At 40.8% G+C, this 15468-nt stretch overlaps 1 pseudogene; it reads left to right on the top strand.

Annotated features, from left to right (window-relative positions):
- LOC143443945 (glyceraldehyde-3-phosphate dehydrogenase pseudogene) overlaps positions 1–664 on the top strand; it is a 41104-nt pseudogene extending 40440 nt beyond the window's left edge.
- Positions 665–15468: the final 14804 nt, after the last annotated feature.

The following is a 15468-nucleotide window of genomic DNA, read 5'->3' on the forward strand; positions in this document are numbered from 1 at the left end:
AGTAAAGAGTATAAAAATGAGAAAAATATCAATAGGCACAGAAATCCTGACCAGTATGTAGATACAGCTCACTAGAGCAACATGGTAAACTAGGTTCCATAACACTTATGGTTATGACAGAAGTATGAAAACTCACTCGAGATTGTCAACATTGTTTTTTTGAAGCATCAAGAGCATGGTCCCTATGGGCAAACTCACAAATAACTTTGGCACTGTGGACAAACTCATGACCACAGTCCATACCATCATTGCCACACAGAAGACTGTCGATGACCCTTCTGGGAAGCTGTGGTGTGATGACTATGAGTAATGACTTGGGGCTTCCCAGAACATCATACCTGAATCCATTGGCACTGCCAAGACTGTAGGCAAGATCATCCCAAAGCTGGACAGGATGCTCACTAGCATGGACTTCCATGTTTCTACCCTCACTGTATCTGTTGTGGATCCTACATGCTGCCTGGAGAAAGCTACCAAATACAGTGACATCAAGAAGGTGATGAAACAGGCCTGTCAGGTTGTCTCCTAAAACTTTATCAATGATTATTGGGCTGGCATTGCTGTCAATGACAACTTTGTAAAGCTCATTTCATGGTATAACAATAAACACAGCTACAGCTCCAGGATGGTAAGCCCCATCAGCTACATGGCCTCCAAGGGGTAAGAAATTCTGAACCAACCACCCCAGTGAGCCCATGAGAGGAAGGGAAAGCCTCTCAGCCACTGAGGAGTCTGTATCCCAACTCAGCCCCCAATATTGAGCATCTCCTCTCACAGTTTTTAATCCAAGATCCCCAGAAGAATATGAGGGGCTTTGGGATCCCTACTCTTTTGAATACCACTGATAAAGTTCATTGCATTTCATAAATAAATAAATAAATAAATAAATAAATAGTTTTAATAAGTTAATGAGCTTTGTCAGCTCTCACATCTTTCTGAAAGTGGTATTTGGGGTTGGAAGTGTGCATTTGCTGAGGTTTTGTTTTGATTTAATTGTATTTTTAATTATGTGTATGTGGTTATGTGCACATGACTGCTGGTGCCTGCAGAGGTGTCAGATCCCCTTGGATCTGGAGCTACAAGGGTTGTGAGCCATTTGATGGTGGTATGAGGAATCAGACTTGGGTGCTCTGGAAGAACAGTGAGTGCAGAGCCATCTTCCCAGCCCCAGCTGTGAAGTTGTATAGATGACCATAAGCTACTCTTGGACTTAGGACTGAAATTTAGAAAGCAAGAGTTTGTCAGCATTTCTCCCATAGGAGATATAAATGGAAAGGCACACACTTTCAGAGGATGTGCTTCTCTGTGCTGTGAATGTGTTCCCTGTGATCTGTGTTTAAGAATTAAAGAAGAGGATGCATGAATGTCTTAGGATTTGGGCATAGTGGGTATCTAAGTAGCCCAAAGGCAGCTTTACCAAGACTGTGAGGAGGAAGCAGCCATGACCTCTACAAGTATCGTTGTAGCAAGCATCCTATGGGCCAAAATCTAATGGGTTAAAATTGATGTAGGTTGCTTGCTGACAGGAGTCTGATCTAGCTGTCTCCAGAGAGGTTTTTCCAGACTCTGACAAATACAGAGACGGATGCTCACAACATTGGACTGAGCATGGGGTCCCCAATGGAGGAGTTAGAGAAAGGACTGAAGGAGCCTGAAGGGGTTTGTAACCCATAGGAAGAACAACAATACCAACCAACCAGACTTCCCCCAACCCCCAGAGCTCTCAGGGACTAAACTATCAACCAAAGAGTACACATGAAGAGACCCATGGCTCCAGCTGCATATGTAGCAGAGGATAATGGTCTTGTCAGGCATCAATGGGAGGAGAGGCCCGTAGTCCTAGGAAGGCTCAATGCCTCAGTGTAGGGGAAGGCAAGGACAGGGAGGCAGGAGTGATTGGATTGGGGCGCACCCTCATAGAAGCAGGGGGAGGGAGGATAGGGTGGGGCTTTCTGGAGTGAAAACCAGGAAAGGGGATAACATTTGAAATGCAAATAAATATCCAGTAAAAAAGAAAAGGAAAAGAGAAAAAAAAAATGTCACAGTGGATCCACTGGTGACAGTATACAGCAGGTAAGAGTTAATGGGGTCGTTGAAAAAAAAAATCTTTCATGTGGTCAAGTAAACCATACTCAAAGCAGAATAGAATAGAGATATGGATTTCACTTGTGAACTGTGAAAGTCCAAGACAAACCACTCCTGAACTCAGTGAAGCTGCCCAACAACTCATTTCTTGTACCTTTATAAACTGACTTTAACTTTGCACTCCATAGAAGGATACATGGTCTTGCTAGACTGTTAATGTCACTGGCATCCAAAATGTGCATGTATTCCAAAACTCATCAGTCTTCATGTTTTTGGTACCCAGAGGTCTAGAACTGTACCTCTGCCAACCTTGATCGACTGTCAAGCCCATGGCTTGTCCAAGGTCATGCCTGTCTCATGTACTCCCTTGACTTGGTTTTTCTAACTAGCTTTTGTCTCTGTTTTGGATGTAGGAAGAAAATTAATAATGCCATTTGAAATTGTTCTCCTTTCCAATACATTCAAGTGTTTGGTAGTCTAGATAAAGAACCTGATGGGATCAGGATCCATCACCTGTAAATGGCCATTTCTTGATCCCTCTACTGTTAATCCCTCTGTTCTTGTTCTGTATTATCACCAATTTCATTATTGATTGAACATAATTTTTTCTTACAGACTTCAGATTTCGCATCAGTCTTGGAAATTCAGCAGCAGCCAGGCTGGTTCTTTCAAATAAAGGACAGGCAACAAGGGAAGAACATGTATAAATTGTGTTACAATGAAAAGGGACAATCCGCTGGGCCAGAGCACTGAGCAGATCTTGGGTGGCAGATCTGCCCCCAACCTCCAAGAACCCAGAGGAAGTGAGGATCCCAGGTGCTCTAACTCAGGCAGTATCTTAGGTAAACAGACAGCAGGGCCCGCCCTAAACAAGGAGTAACTGGGAGCCAAAAGGACCCAGGAAGTCACTCCTGTCCCGGAACACTGGTTCCTTCCGGTCTGGGCCAGAGCACTGAGCAGATCTTGGGTGGCAGATCTGCCCCCAACCTCCAAGAACCCAGAGGAAGCAGGGATCCCAGGCGCTCTAACTTGGACAGTGTCTTAGAAACTAGTTCTCAGATCTGAGGCCTGGATCAGACCTCTGCCAGATCTGCTGTTGTGTGGACCCCGGATTCCAACTGAGACATACTGGAAGGTCCACTCAACCCAGAGCCACGGAGGAACAACTGAACTCAGAGCTTCAGACAACATATCCTGAGATATTCTAGAGGAGACACTGCACCCAGAACAGCAGACACCTAGCTGGACTACTACCTTGGAGGCACCATATCCTGAGGCATCCTAGAGGTACCACTGTAATCAGTACACCTGAAAAAGATCACAGAGACATCTGGACCCCTAGGAGATCAGACACAAGCTAGATAACTGGAAAGACAGGCTTCAGTCAGAGACAATAAGTACAGGCAGCACTAGAGTTAACCAGATGGCAAAAGGCAAGAGCAAGAAAGTAAGCAACAGAAACCAAAGTTACATGGCATCATCAGAACCCAGCTCCCCCATCAGAGCAAGCCCTGAACACCCCATCACACCAGAAAAGCAGGAATCAGAATTAAAATCACTTCTCATGATGATGATAGAGGGCTTTAAGAAAGACACAAATAACACTCTTAAAGAACTTAAGGAGAGCACTGGTAGACAGATAGAAACCCTTAAAGAGGAAACACAAAAATCCCTTAAGGAATTGCAAGAAAATGCAACCAAACGGGAAAAGGAATTAAACAGAACCATGAAGGATCTAAAAATGGAAGTAGAAACAATAAAGAAATCACAAAGGTACAATACCCTGGAAATAGAAAACCTAAAAAAAGATCAGGAGTCATAGACACAAGTATCACCAACAGAATACAAGAGATGGAAGAGAGAATCTCATGTGCAGAAGATACCATGGAAAACATTGACACAACTGTCAAAGAAAATGCAAAATACAAAAAGCTACTAACCCAAAATATACAAGAAATCCAACACACAATGAAAAGGCCAAACCTAAGGATAATAGGTATAGATGAGGGGGAAGACACCCAACTTAAAGGACCAGTAAATATCCTCAACAAAATTATAGAGGAAAACTTCCCTAACCTAAAGAAAGAGATGTCCATAAATATACAAGAAGCCTACAGAACTCCAAATAGTTTAGACCAGAAAAGAAATACTTCCCGCCATATAATAGTCAAAACATCAAATGTACAAAACAAAGAAAAAATACTAAAAGCAGTAAGGGAAAAAGGCAAAGTAACATATAAAGGCAGACCTATAAGAATTACACCAGACTTCTCATCAGAGACCATAAAAGCCAGAAGATCCTGGACCGATATCATACAGACCCTAAGAGAACACAAATGCCAGCCCAGACTACTATACCCAGCAAAACTGTCAATCATTATTGATGGAGAAACCAAAATATTCCTTGACAAATCCAAATTTACACAGTATCTCAACACAAATCCAGCACTTCAAAGAATAATTGGTAGAAAACTCCAACACAAGGAGGGAAACTACAACCTAGAAAAAGCAAGAAAGTAATCTTCCAAAAACTCCAAAAGAAGATAGTTACACAAACATATCTCCACGGATGTTAGCCCAAAAGCTTGGATTAGCGAAGACTCAACCCACAGACCACATGAAGCTCATGAAGAAGGAAGACCAAGAGGGGATGCCTCAGTTCTACTTAGAACGAGAAACAAAAATGCTCAAGGGAGCAAATAGGGAAACAAAACATGGAACAGAAACTGAAGGAGGGGCCATCAGGAGACCATTCCACCTGGGTATTCACCCCATGTACAGCCACCTAAGCTAAACACTGTTGTGGATGGCTGGAAGTGCATAATGTGAGGAACATGATATAGCTGTCTCCTTAGAGGTCAGCCAAAGACTAACACACTCAGAGGACAATGCTCACAGTTAACCACTGATATGATCAGGGGTTTCCCAATGGAGAACTTAGCAGAAAGGGTTAGTGACCCCAGGTGGAAAGCAACAATACCAAACAACCAGAGCCTCCCAGGGTCTAAAACACCAGCCTGGGAACACATAGGGAGGGACGAAAGACTCCAGAGGTATATGTAGGGGAAGATGGCCTTGTCGGATATAGGTGGGAGAGGAGTTTCTTGGTCCCATAAAAAAATGAACACACAGTTGGGGGGAATGTGAGAGCGGGAAGGGGATAGTGAGGGGGGTAGGTGCGGTCACTGCCTCATAGAAGCATGAGGAGGGGGATGGGATAGGAGGTTTCTGGGTGGTGGGAGGAAGTAGGGTAAGGGGATAAAATCTGAAACGTAAATACTACAACCAATTTTAACAAGTGAAAAAAAAAAAGTCATCAGAACCAACATCTTTAAAAAAAATATCAGCCCCCTGGGGGTGGGAAATTTTTTTTTCTTTCTTGATACTAAAACTTGTTCTGAGAATTGTATATTGCAGAATACACAGCCTTGGTGTATCTACTCATCAAGCATACTGAGCAGACCTGCCCAAACCTCAGATGTTCTGGAATTCCATCTGGATTCAGTGAAGACACAGCATCAGAGGCTTATCAACTTACTCTTCCCCCTACTCCTCTTCTAAAATCTCAACACCCTTAATCAGCTTTAAGAAGTTAAGGAAGAGTCAGCGCCCCTATTCCCTGAGCTTGGGGACTAATGTGGTTAATAATGGTCTGTCTTTCTAGGGAAAAGTAGTGGTTTTGTTGGAACAAGGGGGATTAGCTAGGACTTATTGCATAGCCATAACCTATTGGTAGAAATCTGTATAATTATTATCAAGATGAAGTTATAATTTCTTAAATGGTACAAAATTTACTTTGATTTCAAATGTAAGGTTTTCATTGGTATGAGCCTCTTATTAATATAAAATGAGATGAATATTGATACTCTCATGGGCATTGTGCCTGTATAACACATTTAGGAATACAAGGCCTAGACCCGGCCCTTTTTTAACTTTTTTAACTGATTTGGGGCGGTTAACCTATGAGTTAAGGGACTATAGCAAATTCATGGTTTTGAGTTTATTGTTAGTGTGTTTTCCATATTTTATTTAGAAATAGCTGAGAGGATTTAACGGACAACAGTCCAGGTTACCTTACATGGATAGTTGGTTTTCAAAACATCAGAAGTCCATAGAACTGACACTACAAATATGTATATATTAATGTTCATTTTGATTAGAGACCTGTCTGCTCCTGACAGCTTCCTGTCGTGGATTCTAAGAAGAAATTGAGCATCCTTGGAGATACTCCAGTTGTGTGGTGACAGCCACTAGGCAAGAATTGCCTCTCTCCATCTACAGACAAATTACTGTCCAGAAAAGGACACACATGCAGAATAGTTGACTGATTATATCTGCCTAGACAGAGTAATCAGCCCTTAATAATCCTGCATCACTAAGGTCTGTCAGATGATTCTGGGCCAGAAGGCTAAAGATTTGATGCTCCAACGTTCGGTAGTATAGGGGCTTTTCAGGTGTTCAGTGGTCTCTATAAATTGGCTAAGTTTTAGAAGCTATGCTTAGTGCTTCGCATAACTTCAGTTAACTCAGTCATTCTGGATTTCTGATGGGGTTGAAGACCTATAGTCTCATAACCAATCCTGGCTATTTACTTTGAGGGAAAAGATCTGAGTAGATGGTTTTCAGCTGACATTCATTCTAAAGCCAAAAAGCCAGGATCAAAAGTAAGTGTTTTAGTTAGAAGAGATGACAGAGGTTCTGCTTAGTCAACAGAATGATGGACTGGGTATTAGGACTATCTTGTATCTCACTGGTACAATTAGGAATAAGTATGCTCTAATTGTATTTTGAGAGAAAAGTTCTACTTTAACAGGAAGAGTGATATGTAGGAGGAGCTAAGTGGGAAGGAGTACTGAGAGGAAGAGATGGAACAAGGAGAGAAGATGAAGAAGAGGAGAAGCTAGGTGATGAGAGAGAGAAAGAGAGAGGGGGCATGGAGGCAGATGTTCACATGTCTCCACCAGTCAAAGATAGTTTTTATATCTAGGTTGGGTATTGGGTTACACTTCTGATTGAGCATTACCAAACTTATAAATCCTTTGATTAACATTTTTAAAAAATCGTATAAAAGCAAAAAGGAAAGAGGGGCATGGGACAGGGGTGTTCTAGGGAGGGGAAATGTGGAAAGGGGATGGCATCTTAAATGTAAATAAAATATAAAATAAAAAAATTTAAAAAATGATATCAATTTAAAAAAACAAAAAAAATAGATATGAAGTAGCACTTTAAAAAAAAAAAAAAGAAAAAGAAAAGGGACAATCCTTGGGGTAGAGACAAGGTACAATGATTGTATACAGAAGTAGGAATCCGGATTTACACACAATCAGAAAACACTGAAAGAAGGAAACATTTTAGTATTAATGATCTTCAGGAACTTGTCTCTTTACAAAGGAAATCATGTGGCTGTGGAGGAAATCCGCTTGCCCCAGAGCATGCAAGTAATAGTATGAGAACAGATGAAGCAGAAGGCAAGATTAGAGGCAGATGCCAGGCCAAAGAAGAGACTGAATATTAGCATGAGTGAGGTTGATGCTGTCTTTGTGGTAACTGAAAACATGTCTGTCATCAGCTTCAGTGGGGGCAGGACTAAGAAGGGGTTATAAATTAAGTCAAAGGAAATGCAGAGATTGAAGAGATGGCTCAAAGGTTAAAAGTGATTGCTCCTTTTTTTTTGAAAGACCAGAGTTCGGTTCCCAGCACCCACAACAGATAGTTCACAACCACCTATAAGTCCAGTTCCAGGGGGATCTGATGCCACCTTCTGGCCTCTGAAAGTACCTACAATGCACATACATGCATGCATACATACATACATACATACATACATACATACTTAAATCTTTAAAGATAAAAAGAACCCAAAGATGAGCACGTTCAGTTGGCCTGCTGTATCCACAGTTTCCTTACCTGAACATTCAACCATAAACTGAACATTTATTGCCAAAAGTGTCTCTTTCTCACATCTTTTCTCTCTAAACAGTATGACTTCACAGCATGTTCACTGTATTGTGTGTTGTAAGTAATACATGATGATCTAAGGAATGTGTGGGGGGGTGACATAGGTACTGCACAAATACTGTGTCATTTTACATAAGAGACTTGTGCTTCTGCAGATTCTGCTATCCAAAATAGGCCCTGGACACAATCCCCACAAAATACTGGAAGCTACTATGTCAAGTGAAGGAAAACATGTTTTCTGAAATTCAAGCTCATTGTTTATTTTTACTTTTGTTTCCACTAATCTCCTCTTGCCACATCGTTATCTCTAAAATGGAAAACATTGCTCAAGAGGGTCACTTTCCAAATTTAGGGATCTGACAAGGGACCTGGGTTGATTTCCCATTAAGTTTGAGTATCTCATGTCTTTAGCTCTGAATTGCATGGGCAGCCACTGTTCTGAGAACCCATCACTTGCTGTCCCTTGCCCAGATTCCTGAATAGCAGCTACCTACCTACATATGTTATGTCTTTCATGGCAAAGCCTGAGACACCCCTGATTCTCTGAGCTATGTCCTTGGACTTGTCTCCTTAATTTTCATTGGTCGCCAAGTCTAAGCCAATGACAGAACCATCATTTAAATCAGTAAACAGTGAGGAAAATCAACTCTTACCCATATGGGTTAGCCAAGGGCTTCAAGAGAAACAACAGGCAGAGGCCAGGAGAATTTGCTCTCTCTCTCTCTCTCTCTCTCTCTCTCTCTCTCTTCTGAAGCACACATGTCATCCTTCAGAACATAGGATTCCAGGTTGTTTGAACTTTGGACTCCAGAAACCAAATCATAAATCTCCTGGATTTTCCCAGACTTTCAATCTGTGTGCATATGTGTGCATGTGTGTGTATGAGATTGTATGCACATGTTTACAGGCACACATAGGCCAGAAGTGGGTCTTGGGTCTTACCCTCTATAAATCTTCACCTATTCCTTTGATACATGGTCTCTCTATGAACCTGGGTGGGGTTCACATTGCCTTAGTTAGGTTGGAAGCCAGCAATTTCCAGCAATCCTGTCCCGGCCCTCTTCAGTACCAGGCTAATAGGCATATGCTGGTTGCCCAACTTATTACAGGGATGCTGAGACCTGAAACTTAGTTTTCATGATTGTGCAGCAAGCTCTTTAAACCAATTAGTCAGCATCATCAGTCTGGGTTTAGACATTCCATCTCAGAGCAAAGGTAGTTCATCCTTTCCCCTGGTTCAGAGGCAACAGGTCCAACATAGACGTACTGCCACCTCCTCTGGTCCTCCAACCTATGGTGAGATTTCTCCTCCACAGTCCATTCGCCAATTCCTGCTAAATCTTTTCCTATGACTACATCAGTACCTGTACCTATATATGTCTTATTGTATTGGTTTCTCGGGAAACTTTGATTGATATAGCACAAGTCAATCTGTCTGTCCATTATATGAGAAATGCGCATGCCTCCTCACTTCCTTTGTCCATATTTAGAGGGATTTTATTTTCCATAGAGCTGTCAGCTTTTCTTATGTATCATAGATGTTTCCCCAAGTGCCAAGAATACACAATGAATGAAAGACAGCCTCTTCAAGAAAGACTTTGAGAAAACTGGATATTCATATGCAACAGAACAAAGTTAGACCTATATCTTATACTCAACTCAAAAATACACTCAAAATACCATAAAGACAAACTGAAGACCTGAAGTTGCAAATCTCCCAGAAGAAAACATAGGAAGAAAGCTCAGTGAAGACGGTCTTGGCGGTGAGTCTCTGGCTGTGCCATCAAAAGGATGGACAACAAAAAGAAAACCAGACAGGAAGACAAAGAAGCTTGTGTGCAGCAAAGGGAACCAAACAGAAAGAAGGCAGCCTCAGAACAGGAGGGATGGTTTGGCAAGCCTAGGCCTGCCGAAGAGTTAATGCTCACACTTGTCCTTCCTGCTCTCTCTTCATGGACCACGGCCACCCTCACCTTCATGGCCATGTTTGTTTGTTTGTTTGTTTCAATAAGGATGGGGGAATTTTCCACTGAAAATCCATAACAAACAGCTCTAAACTATGGCTCGTGTGTCTACAGTCTGACTTTTGGATCACACATTGTATTCGTTACTTATCTTATTGATGTGGCAAAATAGTTGGCCAACAAAAATGATGAGAAAGGCTTTATTTAGGTTTATGGATAGAGGATATGATTCATTATAGTTAGGATTACAGTGTGGCATAAGCTGCTCTAACTATGGCAACAAGAGCTGGAGGTAACTGGTCATATTGGTGAACACTGGTGCTTAGCTCACATTTTCTCTTATTTATTTAGCTGGGGAAGTCAGCCCTTGGTGCCATCCCTCCTTACAAACAAAATAGTGAAGCTGGACTGCGGACTTTCAGTAAACACCATGAATTCATGCTGAAAGGAGAACTCTGTTTTCCTTCTTTATTCAGGGAGCAAATTGTTCTTTTGGAGTCTCTGCTTTCTTTTGGCTCAGGCTTCTTGGCCACCTATCAAGAGGTCAATAGAGGATATCTATCATAGGGATTAGCCTATTTCTTAGTATGCTCTTTGTAGAAATGGAGGCTTGAGCCTTAATTTGAGTCCAGACTACTGGATCTTTGAAAATGTAACTCTCCAATTCACTTGATTTCAATAGCCATAATTTTTTTTTTTTTTAGACATGGATTTTGATTTTACTAGACTTAATTGCTGGTACTTTGAGCTTCATAGATTTTATGGAACAGCCCAGCCAATTCTCTTTCTACCTGAATCATTGTTCCCAATGAATGTAATTCAGGGAGACTGTAGAAGCTTAACAAAGGGTGTAATGACCCCCCTGATTGGGTCCTTGTCACAGGACTGAATTTTAATCAACCTGTGTCTAAAAGGTTGGAGTTTTGGAATCAGTTACATTTTTCTAACCCCTTTTTAAGTCAGTGTGTTGTGGATCTGCCACCCTCTTCCTCGATACGAAATTGGACAATTCCCTTCTGAGCTCATCTTTTCTTGTAGATGTTCATCAGCTGTAACCACTAGCAACAAGCTTATCCCACTAAAATCTCTATTCCCAGTTATTTATTCAAAGCCATGGCGTTTGTCTTCAGAGTTACCATGGATGGTGGTTTTACTTCGTTTCATTACACTCTCATAGAGAGCCACAGGCTTGCAGAAACCCCATACCTGGATTTCTAGTGTATCATACTCATCTCTAAAGTCAAAATCACATATTTGAAGGTAATTAATATGGAACACTTCCTTCTTTGGTACCAATTTCTATCAACTAGTATTGCTCCTTATGACTAAAGTTGTAGTCTATCATGTCTGGATAGCTCCTTTGAGCTTGGTGCAAAATGGAGGACTCCCTTTTCTTAGTGGATGCTCCTCTTCTCTGCCTGATCTGGGGAGCCTGTTCCCAAGTCTCTACCTGAGGAATGCCACATTGCCCTTGGCAACATCTGGACACCCTGAAAGGGAGAAAATGGAGGATGTGAGACCACAGCTGGTCCTTAACACAAATATTACAAACTGAGATGAGCTATATCATTGGGACTAAACAACTCACACTTTCAAACAACAACAATAAAAATGATTTTCAAATATTTCTTGCTTACACCACGTATCCTTAGTCCACAAGCTGAGGTGTCATGCTGTAACAGAGGGCCAGGGATCTGCATTAGACTCTGAGCCCATCTTTGATCCCCTACATTTCAGATTTTGGGAGATGAAGACAGTAGGTGACAAAGGTCTCTGCTCTACACATTCCATTGTAAAAATAGGACACATGAATGCTCTCTGAGATACCATGGGTGCTCCCTGGGATACCATGAGTGCTCTTCAAGATACCAATGGGTGAGAAAGTATAGTCTTCAAGGCATATTTCTAACCACAAATGAAACAAAAACTAACATGAAGCATTGAGGATCTGGGGAGCAGGAGATTCTTGGAGAAGGTAGACAACAGATACTGATTGCAAGTTTTGAAGTTTGGGAGTAAGCATACCAAAGGTCCAAGCCTAGTTGTACCAGGGCATTAAAGCAATATCAAAGATTGAGCTAAGGCCTAAGTTCCACTGGGAGTGACCATGGAGTCCGCCTTCCTGACAATGTATTTTTAAGGGTCACTCCTTGTCAGGTTGGCTATCCTAACCTTAATTGTTTGGCATGGGCTTTAATCTATATAGTCAGAATTCAGGCAATATAAATAGATTCACAGAGTCCACAACATCGAACTTGAGCAAATATAATGTTCTGAAAGTAATATGCTTTCCAAGGACCAACTATCCATATTCTCTTATTATAAAACATCATAAGTTTATGTGTACCCCAATATGCCCAGACATAGAAAGAAATTAAGAGAAAAATCCCTTACCTCTCTGCTATCAATCTTATGAAGTCTCTGTGCTGTAGCAAAGCTTTTTTCTGACCAACAGTAAAAAGGAGGTGGGCTCATCCTCTTATCAAGTGTCTGCCCTCCCCCTGGGAAGTTAATGTTCATCGATGTCCCCTTCCCCAGCATGCCACTTGCTCAGTGGTTTTCCTGTCTAGTGTAGCATTTATCTATCAAGTGGGTTAATCTGAGAAGCCACATATTGTCTTAGACTACTCCACATTTAGCAAGTATCTTAACCAGACAGATCTTCTGGGTTCATATATCATTTCTTCTATTCCCTTCTATGGTTCCTAAAGGCACAATTTTCATTTTCTCTACTCAGATCAATAACCCAAGACTGGAAAACCTAGTCTGTTTTCAATATTATACACTTTAGGGTAACTTTTTGTCTGGTCCTTTCTCCAACATCTCCAGTACCAGATATTTCCTTCTACTGAAGGTCTGGAGCATGAAGTATCCCAGATCTCAGACCATCTCTGTACTTTCTTTGTATCCTTGAGGACCCTTTATGGTTATCATACATGTGCATTACAAATCGAACTAAACATGGATTAATCAATTATGTCTTCAAAATATACTCCGAATTTATCCTCTGTTCACTGTCTCAGTTTCTACAGTCTTAAAATTAGCACTTGATACCATGTTCATACTGTGTCAGACACCAGAACTCTTAATTTTCTTTTTAATTTACTTTTATAGGTAGTATCTTGTTAGTAAATTATTTAATCACACACATATTTTTCCTTCATAACCATATACTTCCTACCATTGCCCCTGGTTATATCCTTCAATGCTCTTCTGACCATTATCAATTCTACACAATCCTTTTATGTTTCTGTGGCAATGGGCCACAATACTGGCATTATCTCAAACTGTAGAATCTGCTTCTTTGATATACTCTTACTGGGTTACAGTTCCCCTGGAATTAACTTACTTTCTGAACTTCAAACATACTGAGTTTTCTTCCCCTTCCTCTTGGTGTGTATGAACCCTGGTATGAAAACCACTAATGATGGGTCTTATCTCGCTTTCGAGTAAATACTTCTATTTTAATGTCTAGACTCTGATCAAAAACTCCTTAAAGAGGTCTTTCTCATTTCACATTAGAATACTTTTGGTTCATCTTTTAAAGGTATATTTTAGTGTATGTTGGGGTGCATATGAGTATTCCAGGAGGTTAGAAGAGGGAGTCAGATGCCCTGGAGGTAAAGCTAGAGTTATAGGTGCTTCCCAATGTGGATTCTGAGACCTGAAGTCTGCTTCTCAGAAAAAGCAGCAAGCACTTTAAATAACTGAACAAATCATCTCTCCAGCCCTGTTCTTCATTTAAAAACAAACAAAAAAACAAATTATTTTATTCCTTCTAGCTAATGCAACTTGTTGATATTTTTTAAATCAATTGGTTCTGGCTATATTACTTTTGGTTTTGGTCTCTATTCTCATTAATATATATTCTTCAAATGATGAACCCCCTTTCACCATTTATCCTAATCATGACTACACAGTCTGACATACAATAAATATTTGTTGAGCAAATGACATCTTGGAGCATAGCCCAAGGCCAAGGTTGCTGCAGTCTTACCCTCTGTGTCAATCAAATTAAATTGATACTGCAGATTTCAGACTTAGAAATATACTGACATTAGGTGTAACAAAAATGACAATGGTTTCTTCCTCTAGTCATTCCATCTTGGCCTCACATTTTAGTTTTAAATGGTGTCTGTAAAACTGGAGCAATCTTCCCAACAAAATGAAAGCTACAAATCAATAGAAAGTCTTACCAACTGTTCATGTTACTCAATAAACTAAAGCCCTCTGCTGAGTACAGAAGGTCACTTTTTATTAAAATTACCACAAATACATATTAAAGTATAATCGATCAACAGATTATATTAAAGATAAATGTGGAACAGAGACTCGATGAAGGGTGATATTGCGCCCATGTATAATCCGTGTTGTGTGTAGGTACTAAGAAGTGTGTTTTTGGACTAAACATCTCACTTTCTCTCCCACATGTCAAAATAAATAAGATGGCTCCAAAAAAATGCTAAGAAAACTCTTGAATTTTCAGAGGGATTGTAGACTTGTGCTGACTTCAAAATGAGCCAAGACAATACTAAGCAAAGAAATGTAAGTAAACAAGTACAAGACAAAGTCCACAGTCCTCCCAACGACTCACCTACAGGCATTCCAAAGCACATGCCCTGAACTATGGAAAGAAATGACCTTCCATAGGAAACTAAAGTCTTCCTCAGTTTATTGAATAAGAGGAGCTATTGGTAGACCCTTCTCCCTCACAGACTCTAGCCTGCAGACTTCTAGAAAGAACAGACAATGGGGCTCTGCCTAGGGTCCATACATGATGACCTTAGGTCATTTTCTGGATCTTTTGGTTTTCAATTCAAGAATCCACATGAGAAGAGAAGATCACGGGACAGAGTCTATGTTCTAGTGACGGGGCAGTAACACTAGGCCCAAAGGGGGTCCACATATTGCTCTGTCTCTCTGTTATAATCAAAGATGCTGACCTGTTGGAAGATATCAAAACAAAGTAAGAACACCTTGAACCTGACATAAATTAAAGGATCACTGTGTACTATGATCTGAATTAGGATTGCATGTGCCCAAGAAACTGGGAGATGTCAGAAGTACCCATGAGGAATGCAGTGACAGAGTTATCAATAAAAATAATAGCCCAGGAAATTAAAGCTATGTTGGAAAGCTCAACATTCTGCACTATTTTGGATTTGGAAAAGTTCTCCTCAAATTCAACACCCAAGCAAGGTCTCATTTTTGGTGTATGTCTACTTATCCTATCTTTAACTTTATTTTAGAACAGGCAGTGCATTGTCTCAGTTCTGCATTTCAGTTCATTACTGGTGAAAAGTGAACACAAAGTCACCTGTAAAGTGACCTAAGTCAGGAAGTTCCCTCTACAACTTGGGAGACAGTGATATGTGCTGGAAGGAGTGTGAGCCTGCACCTCATTGAGCAGCCCTGGCAAGTAGTAATTGTGTGGGCACTCTGGTATTAATGATGTTCTGTG

Source organism: Arvicanthis niloticus, chromosome 11, assembly GCF_011762505.2.
Source record: "Arvicanthis niloticus isolate mArvNil1 chromosome 11, mArvNil1.pat.X, whole genome shotgun sequence".
In the NCBI taxonomy this organism is placed as follows: Eukaryota; Metazoa; Chordata; class Mammalia; order Rodentia; family Muridae; genus Arvicanthis; species Arvicanthis niloticus.